This window comes from Dipodomys ordii, unplaced genomic scaffold, assembly GCF_000151885.1.
Source record: "Dipodomys ordii isolate 6190 unplaced genomic scaffold, Dord_2.0 Scaffold107, whole genome shotgun sequence".
Classification (NCBI taxonomy): domain Eukaryota; kingdom Metazoa; phylum Chordata; class Mammalia; order Rodentia; family Heteromyidae; genus Dipodomys; species Dipodomys ordii.
This window is the reverse complement of record NW_012267323.1, coordinates 786,533-796,721: the sequence shown is the minus strand read 5'-3', so window position 1 is coordinate 796,721 and position 10,189 is coordinate 786,533.

The window sequence follows — 10,189 nt, the reverse complement described above, 5'->3', positions numbered from 1 at the left end:
TTTTCTTTTTGCTTATGTGGTACTGAGGAATCGAACCCAGGGCCTCAGGCATGCAAGGCAAGTGCTCTACCACTGAGCCACCTTCCCAGCCCTCTTTTTTTTTTTTTTGCCAGTTCTGGGGCTTGAACTTAGGGCCTGGGCACTGTCTCTGAGCTTCTTTTGCTCTAAGGCCAAGCTACCACCCTACCACTTGAGCCACAGCGCCACTTCCAGCCTTTTCTGTGTATGTGGTACTGAGGAATCGATCCCAGGGCTTCATGCATGCTAGGCGAGCGCTCTACTACTAAGCCACCTTCCCAGAAAATGTCTTCTTGACACCCATAATGCAATCACATTGGAAGAGATGCATTGCTAGGGGAACAAACTGAGTTTTCGCAGCAGAAGGGAGCAGAGGCCTAACCTAATTAAATCATATAGATTGCTTATTTTGAACAAAAGCTTGAGCAGGAAGCCGAATGGAGCTTGGGGTTGACAGCTCTTTGTGCAGCGTGGACAGAATACAGTTTCCCTGTTGTGTGCAAGAGGGGATTCTCCTTTGTCTCCACCCCCGGCTTTGTGGGTGTCACCTCGGGACTGGTATGGTGTTCTGAGGTCCAAACCAGGCACGGTTCATGTCACTTGGGGTCTGCATTCATCTGTTCACATCTGTCCAGATTGCCCGGTGTTCCTGTTGAGAGACACCCTAATTGTGAGATCGTGAAGTCCTAAAAAAAAAAAAAAACCCAGCAACCTCTCCAACAACTTTCAGACTTATCCACAGAGGGGGATGTGAAAGATTCCAGGGGGAAATTAAGTCAAGAGGCTGGGGTTTGGGGCTGGGAAGGTGGCTCAGTGGTTCTAGCTAGATAGACAAACTGGGAATTCAGGGCCCATTTTCCTACTCACTTTCCTTCCTTCCTACGTCTAGTTGACATAGGGCTTTCTTTTTTCTTTTTTGTCAGTCATGGGGCTTGAACTCTGGGCCTGGGCGCTGTCCCTCAGCTCTTCAGCTCAAGGCGAGCGCTCTCCCGCTTGAGCCACAGTGCCACTTCTGGTTTTCTGGTGGTTCATTGGAGAACAGAGTCTCATGGTCTTTCCTGCCCAGGCTGGCTTTGAACTGTGATCCTCAGGTCTCAGCCTCCTGAGTAGCAAGGCTCACAGGCACTGGGCATAAGATCTTCTGTTTTGGCTTTATTCTCTGCCTCAAAGGGGAGTGGGCCTCCTGGAGTGCTGAGGTAGGCGGCCCTGGCTGTTGCTGCTTTGAGCTCACTTAATTGTTTTCCAAGCTTGGGCCGCCAGGCCCAGGGCTGGGAGATTGCGTCTCTCACCGCTTTGCTCTCTGAGGCTGGCTGATTTCCCCCAGGCCTGGAAGCAGGTGGTTTGGGAGTCTGTGTGCAGAGAATCGCTCTCATAATAATAGGGTGTCTACAGAATGGCAGATGTTTTGTGGGAGCTCTGAGAGGCGCCCTCCTTGATCTCCAAATGTTTTCTAGGTCTAGGCTGAAGTGGTAGAGTTCTTGTTTAACAAGCACCATCAAAAAGAGAAGTCAAACCACAACACAAATGAAAGGCCAGCCAGGTGCTGGTGGCTCAGCCCGTCATCCTAGATCGGAGGATCGCAGTTCAAAGCCAGCCCGGGGAAGGAAGTCCGTGAGACTCTTCTCTCCAATGAACCACTCAGAAAACCAGAAGTGGCGCTGTGGCTCAAAGTGGTAGAGGGCTCGCCTTGAGCTGAAGAGCTCAGGGACAGCGCCCAGGCCCAGAGTTCAAGCCCCACGACCAACAAAAGAAAATAAGCCCTATGTCAACTAGGCACAGGAAGGAAGGAAGGAGAGTGAGTAGGAAAATGGGCCCTGAACCCCGAGTCTGTCTATCCAGCTAGAAACCCTGTGTTCTTTCCCAGATCGCACAGCCTTCCCCCCCTCCGCCCTCCCTACCCCTTGGCCCAGCTGTCAGTCCGCATTCCACTTAATATGACATCACACATGGCTTTCCAGCTGCTACTGCGCCCTCAAAGCCCTTCCCTCAGGCGCTCATGCGTCCTCCAGGACATAGCTTCGGTGGCATTCCCCGAGAGATTGATCAAGATTGATCAATCGTGCGTCTCTACCTTCCTCCCACATCTCGTCCTCTGCAGGAGATCTGGAAGGCTGGGGTCCCCTCAGGTAGAAAACAAGCCGGAAATTCTGGAAGGAAGGGAGGGCGGTCTTGAGGTTTGGGAGAGATCCCAGCTCTGCCCAGCTCCTCTGCCCCTCTCGGCCTTGGCACCCTGCCCCAGGGCAGTTCTGTTGCTGGAGGAGGCTGGGCTAGCTCCCTAGGAAGCCACCCTTCCTCTGGCTGCCACCACCCTTGACAGCTGACTACTTGATCCCAGACTCCGTTCATCCCAAAGCCTTTAGACACATTAAAGATGATCTAAGGACGCATACTGACTTGGAAACAATTACATCCTCTCTCAAAAATGATCAGCTGAAACCATCACGCTACTCAGACAGGCTAAGAGTTGGGGATCGCAGTTCAAAGCCCCGGCAGGAAAGTCTGGGAGATTCTTGTTTCCAATGAACCATCATCAAAAAGCCAGAAGTGGAGCTGTGGCTCAAGTGGTAGAGCACCAAGCCTTGAGTGAAAAAGCTCAGGGACAGTGGTCAGGCCCTGATTCAAGCCCTATGATTCTCTCTCTCTCTCTCTCTCTCTCTCTCTCTCTCTCACACACACACACACACACACACACAAAGGGACAAAGGGTGAGGAGAAAGGTATGTAAATCCTGTGAAGAACTTTATCCTGAGGGCAAAAAGTCTGCAAAGGACTTAAATAAGATAACCACTGTAGTAAGTTACTTGAAAGTGAAAGTAGCAAGACTTTCCATGCTCAGAGGGCCTCCAAAAGGAAATCTCTGATTTGTACTTATTATTGATTAATTGGTTTATTTTGTGAATCCCAAGGCTTTAACTCTGGGCCTGGGCTCTGTCCCTCAGCTCTTCAGCTCAAGGCTAGCGCTTTACAGCTTGAGCCACAGCACCACTTACGTTTTCTGGTGGTTCATTAAAGATAAGAGTGTCTCGACCTTTCCTGCCCGGGGCTGGCTTTGAACCAAGATCCACAGATCTCAGCCTCCTAGTAGCTAGAATGCCAGGCGTGAGCCACTGGTGCCTGGCTAATAACTGAGATTTATTCTTCTTTGCTCAAGGCTAGCACTCTACCTCTTGGGCCACATTTCCAGCCTCCAGGTCATTTGCAACCAGACAGATACTTCACCTGAGGATGGACAGGGTGTCCCTTCTAGGTTTCCGTGCAGAATCACCAAGTCCTTGAGATCTGTTCATGAAAAAAAAACCTTTCAGGGTATCTCCCAAAACGAAGAGTCTCACATGGCCAACGTTTTAGCAAGGATTTATTTTTCACATAACAGAGTCAGTGCAAGGAGAAACAAGAAAAGAGAGAAACATCTGTTCTCCTTGGAGTTACACTCAAAATGGGTTGGATGCCAGCAGCTCATGCCTGTAATCTCAGCCACTCAGGAGGCTGAGATTTGAGAATCTTGGTTCAAAGCCAGCCCAGGCAGATAAACCCAAAAGATTCTTTTTCTTTTCTGTTTTTCTTTTTGACAGTCCTGGGGCTTGAACTCTGGGCCTGGGCGCTGTCCCTCAGCTCTTCAGCTCCAGGTGAGTGCTCTACCACTTGAGCCACAGCGCCACTTCCAGCTTTTTCTGCATATGTGGTGCTGAGGAATGGAACCCAGGGCCTCATGCATGCTAGGCCAGCACTCTACCACTGAGCCACCTTCTCAGCCCAGGGGAAGGGTTTATAGACATGCCCTCTCCAGCTCTTCCTCATTAACAATTGTGTGACCCACTGACCTGAGGCTCAGAAAATGCCAGACAAAAAGTCTCACATCTTCCTGTTGGGTCAGGATGGGAGCTGGGGGGGGTGCTCCCCCTCACCCCGTGGTCAGGCACAGGGTAAGCTGAACTGACCTAATTACACCTCCCAGAGCCCAGCCTGTGACCCAAGCCACTGAGTCAGAAGGTCTTGCTTTGTGCCAGAGTCGCCTGTCTCTTAAAGAGACAGAGTGGATTCTGCCCTAGAGCTGAAAATCTGGTTCACTGGCTTAGAGCAAGTCAGCCTGTCAGCAATCCAACTCACAGAAGGCCAATGGATATAGCCATATATTCTACGGATGAGATGTATGAACAGTTGGTGTTGGTAGCTGGAATCTTGCTCCAGGGATACTGTTTCCTACCCCCCCCCCAAATACTCGCAATCTCAAGGTGTCTAATTAGTCATCCGTGAGCTGGCTGGGAAGGGAAGTGGGGGGGGGGAATTAGGAGGAAGTGAACATGTTGAGGGTTTAATTCATCTAGGTCAGGTTGGGGGCCCGACTGGTTCATCTCTGGCTCCCAAGTTAAGCCCAGCTTCGGGAGCAGCGTTTTACCTGCTTCACTGGATAGTGATAGGGTTTATGTGTCGATCTTACACATTACCATCCAATCCCTCTTCCTGGCCTCCAGCCACATCCTTTTGCCATTCAGTTCAAATTCTCCACCCAGTGACGTCCAAGTCAGGGTGATAGCTAGGTGTGGTGGTACATGCCTGTAATCCCAGCACCTCCCAGGTTTGACAGGGGAAGGTTTTGAGTTCAAGATCAGCCTGGGATACCCAGCAAGATCCTGTCTCAAAAAAATAAAGCAATAAAAACAGGCCCGGGTGTAGGCGGCTCACACCTGTCATGCTAGCTGCTCAGGAGGCTGAGATCTGAGGATCGCGGTTCAAAGCCAGCCCAGGCAAGGAAAGTCCATGAGACTCTGATCTCCAGTGAACCACCAGAAATCCAGAAGTGGTGCTGTGGCTCAAGTGGTAGAGTGCTGGCCTTGAGCTGTAGAGCTGAGGGACAGCGCCCAGGCCTAGAGTTCAAGTCCCACGACTGAACAAAACATAAATAAAATAAAAATAAAATCAAGTAGGGTGCTGTGTACTCAGTCCTCATCCAGTTTCAGCCCTTGCTTTCCTGAACTTGATAGGCGGTTGCTTGTCCCCAAACTCTTCAGTTAGGTATACTGGCTTAAACTTTATGGTGTGTGTGTATGTGTGTGTGTGTGAGAGAGAGAGAGAGAGAGAGACAGAGACAGACAGACAGACAGACAGACGGAGACAGAGAGAGAGAGCATGCGTGCACCAGTACTGGGGCTTGAGCTCTGGGCACTATCCCTTGGCTGGTGCTCTACCACTGAAGCCACGCCTCCACTTCTGGCTTTCTGCCGGTGAGTTGGAGATGAGGAGAGTCTGGTGGTTTGTCTGCCCGGGCTGGTTTTGAACTGCGATCCTCACATCTCGGGCTCCTGAGTAGCTAGGATGACAGGCGTGATGCACGCTGGTGTCTGATATGACATATGAGAATAGCAGGGCCTGCTTGTAGTTCCAGCCACTCAGGAGGCTGAGGAAAGATGAATCCTTTCAGCCCCAGAATTACAGGCCAGTCTGTGCCAACAAAGGACCCATTCATGTGGCTAAACAAACGGCAAATGGGACCCTCATGGGGGGAAGGGGAGGCCAGGAAGGGGGGGATCATGCATCTGTGACTCTGTTTACCAAGCTGTGTGTAGGGCAGGGAACGCCGTCTCTCAGCTCTTCTGCTCAAGGTGAGCGCTCTACCACTTGAGCCATGGCACCACTTCCAGTTCTCTGAGTGGTTTATTGGAGATCAGAGTCTCACAGACTTTTCTGGCCCCGGGGCTGGCTTTGAACCACAATCCTCAGATCTCAGCCTCCTGAGTAGCTAGGATGACAGGCGTGAGCCACCAGCACCCGGCCAGCTGTCTTTAAATTTATGATCATTATTGGTGTTTTGAGCTGAGATTTACAGACATGTCACTGTACTCCAGTTCCCAACATCAGTTATTTTATATGAAAGGAGGAGTGAATGGATGAATGGGCTTGAACAACAAATAGATAATAAGCATATCATAGACATCAAATATTGCCTCTCCCCCCCCCACAAAAGGGTCTGGGGCCTGTGAAGTCACGAGAGACACCCCAAAGCGAGAGCAGCTCAGGCCGTGGCATAATCTTCCTCACCACCTGGAAGAGAGGAAGCCATACCTCACGCCTTGTCATCCTAGGTACTCAGGAGGCTGAGATGTGAGGATCACAGTTCAAAGCCAGCCCGGGCAGCAGGGAAATCCATGAGTGGAGCTGTGGCTCAAGTGGTAGAAAAAGCCAGCCTTGAGGGGAGAATAAAACACACACCTAAGGGACAGCACCCAGGACCTGAGTTCAAGCCCTGGTACTGGCAGAGAGGAGAGAGACAGAGACGGAGAGACAGAGAAACAGAGAGGCAGAGACAGAGAAGAGAAAGGGGTGAGAGGAGAGGGAAGGGAGGAAGAGAGAGGGGAAAGTCAGCCAGTAGGAATGATAGGATTCTGACGCTCACTTCCAGCCAGCATGAGCTACATTCCTGCAAGCTGAGCACGAGTGGAATTTCCAGCCTAGGTAGCAGAATGGAACTTGGAACAAAAAGCTCAGCAGAAAAGAACCCAGGGACAATGGAGCCCAGGCCCCCACTGCCCTGGGCCGGCTGTTGAGTTCATAGAATCTCGGTGTGGAGGCCTGGGCCTCTGTTCAGACCGGATGAAGAACCTTCACAACACAGGCTGAAAAGAATCTGGGGATAATCTGAGTCAAAGCCAGCCCCGCCAGGAAAGTTCATGAGAATCATCTACACACACACACACACACACAAACACAAACACACACACACACACACAGTTTCCCGCCAGGAAAGGGAGCAGCTTGGTGGAGGATGGACTTAACTACAAGACAATGACAGCTACACAGACACACTGGCATCTCCGCTGGCCTGACCTGAGTTTCTTCTTCGTGATCAATCACACTGACAAACTGTGCTAAGAAATTCTGCTGTGTCGGTCTTTAAGGGCTGTTCTTTTGCTCTGCTATTTCTCAAGACATTAATTTCTTCAAGGATGTATTATTGATGAGGACCAATGGCCGGGGAGCCATTGTCATCTAGATCTTGTAGATTAGAAGGAGTTGAAGGCAGGATCCAGAAATCACTCAATTTTGAGTAAGGTGCACATTGTCTTAAAAAATAGGAAAATAAGCTGGGTACCAATGGCTCACGCCTATCACCCTCGCTACCCAGGAGGCTGAGATCTTGAGGATCACCGTTTGAAATCAGCCCAGGCAGAGAAATCTGTGAGACTCTTATCTCTGAATAATAATGAGTCAGGGGCTGGGGGAACTGGCTCAGTGGTACAATGCTTGCTGAGCATGCATGAAGTCCTGGGTTCGATTCCTCAGTACCATATACACAGAAGTGGAGCTGTGGTTCAAGTGGTAGAGCGCTAAACTTGAGCAAAAAGAAGCTCAGGGACAGCACCCAGGCCCAGAGTTCAAGCCCCACCATGACACACACAAAAAATTAAAAAAAAACACAATTTCGATTAGAGATATTAAAGGAGGGTAGGGGTACTGGGTGGGCAGTACTAAATTTGGCTAGCATCACAGGTAGGTGACTGGTGTCACAGAAGGTAAGTTACCTACATGCCCAGCCTGAGGAGCTGGGAACAAGTCTCTGTGTGGGAAGTAACGTACTGACCAAGGCTAGCTAGGTTCCTTGAGACACTTCAATGATGTTGAGAAATGAAGTCCTGAATGGCATGGGTTAGTGGCTAGGTAGAGGGCAGGACTGTTCAAAAGGGGGGAAACCAAGAAGACTCGCTGCCCTATTTGCTATCTACCCCCTGGGACTAATGACATTTCCTGAAGTGCTTGTGACAGCTTTCCCTTGCCCTTTGGAGGAAGTGGACAGGTTACACGCATGCACAGATCTCACAGATGGATGGACAGATAGATAGATAGATAGATAGATAGGTAGAGATGATAGTTTATTTTCTAGGGTCCAAAGACATTGAGTTGGGAAAGCCAGGTGTAGCCTGAGTATTTTGGTTCCTACTGCTATGACATTCCATGTCATTTGTCTCCTTTTTTACTTATTTTTTGGATGGTCCTGGGGCTTGAACTCTGGGCCTGGGCACTGTCCCTGAGTTCTTCAGCTGAAGGCAAGTGTTCTACCACTTGAGCCACAGCGCCACTTCCCGTTTTCTGTTGGTTAACTGGAGATGAGTCTCAAGGACTTTTCTTGCTCGAGGCTGGTTTTGAATCGAGATCCTCAGATCTCAGCCTCCTGAGTAGGTAGGATGACAGCGTGAGCCACTAGTGCCCGGCTATTTGTCTCCCTTTTTTTTTTTATCAGGCATAGGAGCCAAGGATAAAGTTGGTATCATCTAAATGCAAGGATGGGACATACTGTGTGTGTGTAAGTGTGTGTGTGTGTGTGTGTGTGTGTATGCAGGTCCTGGAGGTTGAACTCAGGGCCTGGGTGTCACTGTGGCTTTTGTGCTCAAGGCTAGCGCTCTACCACTTGAACCACAGCTCAACTTCAGGCTTTTTTAGTTAATTGGCTAATTTGGTTGACTGGAGATGAATCGCACACTTTCCTGCTTGGGCTGGCTTTGAACTAGGATCCTCAGATCTCAGCCTCCTTGTAATCTAAGATTACAGATGTGAGGCACCGGTGCCCAGATCTCATCTATCAATAATAAAACCAGTTGACATTGTTTTAAGAAGGGAAGGAGGAGCTGCAGCGCACATCTGTATCCTAACTACACAGGAGGCTGTGATCTGAGGCTCCAGGATGAAAGCCAGCTGAGGCAGAAAAGTCTTGTAAGACTCCATTTCCAATTAGCCGGCAAAGTGTTGGATTGTTCCAAGTGGCAGAGCACAAGCCATGAATGAAAACACCAAGCTAGAACATAAGGCCCTGGGGGCAAAGTCAACCAACTAACCAACCAATAAATGAGGGAGAGAGGTGGTAAATTTGACAGTGACTCCCTCCCATCACTTGGTGTTTTTATTTAAATCGTCTATTGGCTCATGTCAATTATCCTAGGGACTCAGGAGGCTGAGATCTGAGGATGATTGTTTTTGAAGCCTCTGTTCTCCGATTAACCAGCAAAAAGTTCCCAGTGGAGTTGCGGCTCCATGGGTAGAGCACTAGAGCAAAGGGGCAGTCACCAGGCCCTGAGTTCAAGCAACACACACACACCCTAAAAATAAGAATCTATCTCTGCTGGGAGTGTGGCACAAAGGTCAGAGGTCTCTATCGGGTTCAGGGCTGAGCATGGGATACCAACCAGCTCACACTCCGTGTGTAACCGGTGCCTCCCCCCCTCCTTTACTATTTATTTGCAGTGCTAGGGATGGAACCCAGGGCCTGGCCTGGTGTTCAGCCAGCTCTACCATTGAGCCCAGCTCTCCGCCTCCATCCCCTTATTTGTTGGCAAGAACCAAGGGGTGGGGGGGGGGGGAAAGGCTGGGAAGGTAGCTCAGTGGTAGAGTGCTCACCCAGCATGCATGAAGCCCTGGGTTCGATTCCCCAAGTATACAGGAAAAAAGCCGGAAGCGGTGCTGTGGCTCAAGTGGTAGAGCACCAGCCTTGAACTGGAGAGCTCAGGGACAAGTGTGCCCAAGGCCATGAGTTCAAGGCCCAGGGCTGGCACACACACAGAACTAAGAGAGAAGCTGAGGGTCGGATCCGTTGACCCGGGCCTGGCAGGGCCCTGCCCGATGTACACACCAATCTGTTCCTGCGGATCTCCCTATTGATTAGCAGGTGGGACTTAGCTCTAGGCCTGTGGGCACTCACACGTGCGGCTCCGCGCATGCGCGACCCGCCCGCACCTCCGGCCCCGCTGGGGTCCTGTCTAGAGCCAAGTCACCAAAAAGCCTACCCACGAGGCAACACGCTCGGCCAATCAGGAAGCCGGACTCCGCGAGTGACGTCACTTCGTTTTGCATAGATGCCTCCGCCTCTTCCCGGCTTCCGGACCCTCCTCTTTTCCCCCGCCCCCTCCCCTCCTTCCGCTCCGCCCACCGCGGGCGGGGATTGTCACCTAAGCGTTTCGTTCCGCCAGCTGATTGGCTCGTCGCTCAGGCCCCGCCTCCGTCTCCTCCCGCCCAACCCGCCCTCCGGCGCGCCCACAGCGGCGGGCGGAGCTCAGCACGCAGGCGCGGCGCGGCCTCTCTCTGCTGGTGGCCCGCCCTCCCTCCTTCCCCTTCCCTCCCCTCCCCGCCCCCTCTCCCCCTTCCTCTCCGGGCCTGCGCGCGCGGCTTCCTCCAGCACGCGCCGCCG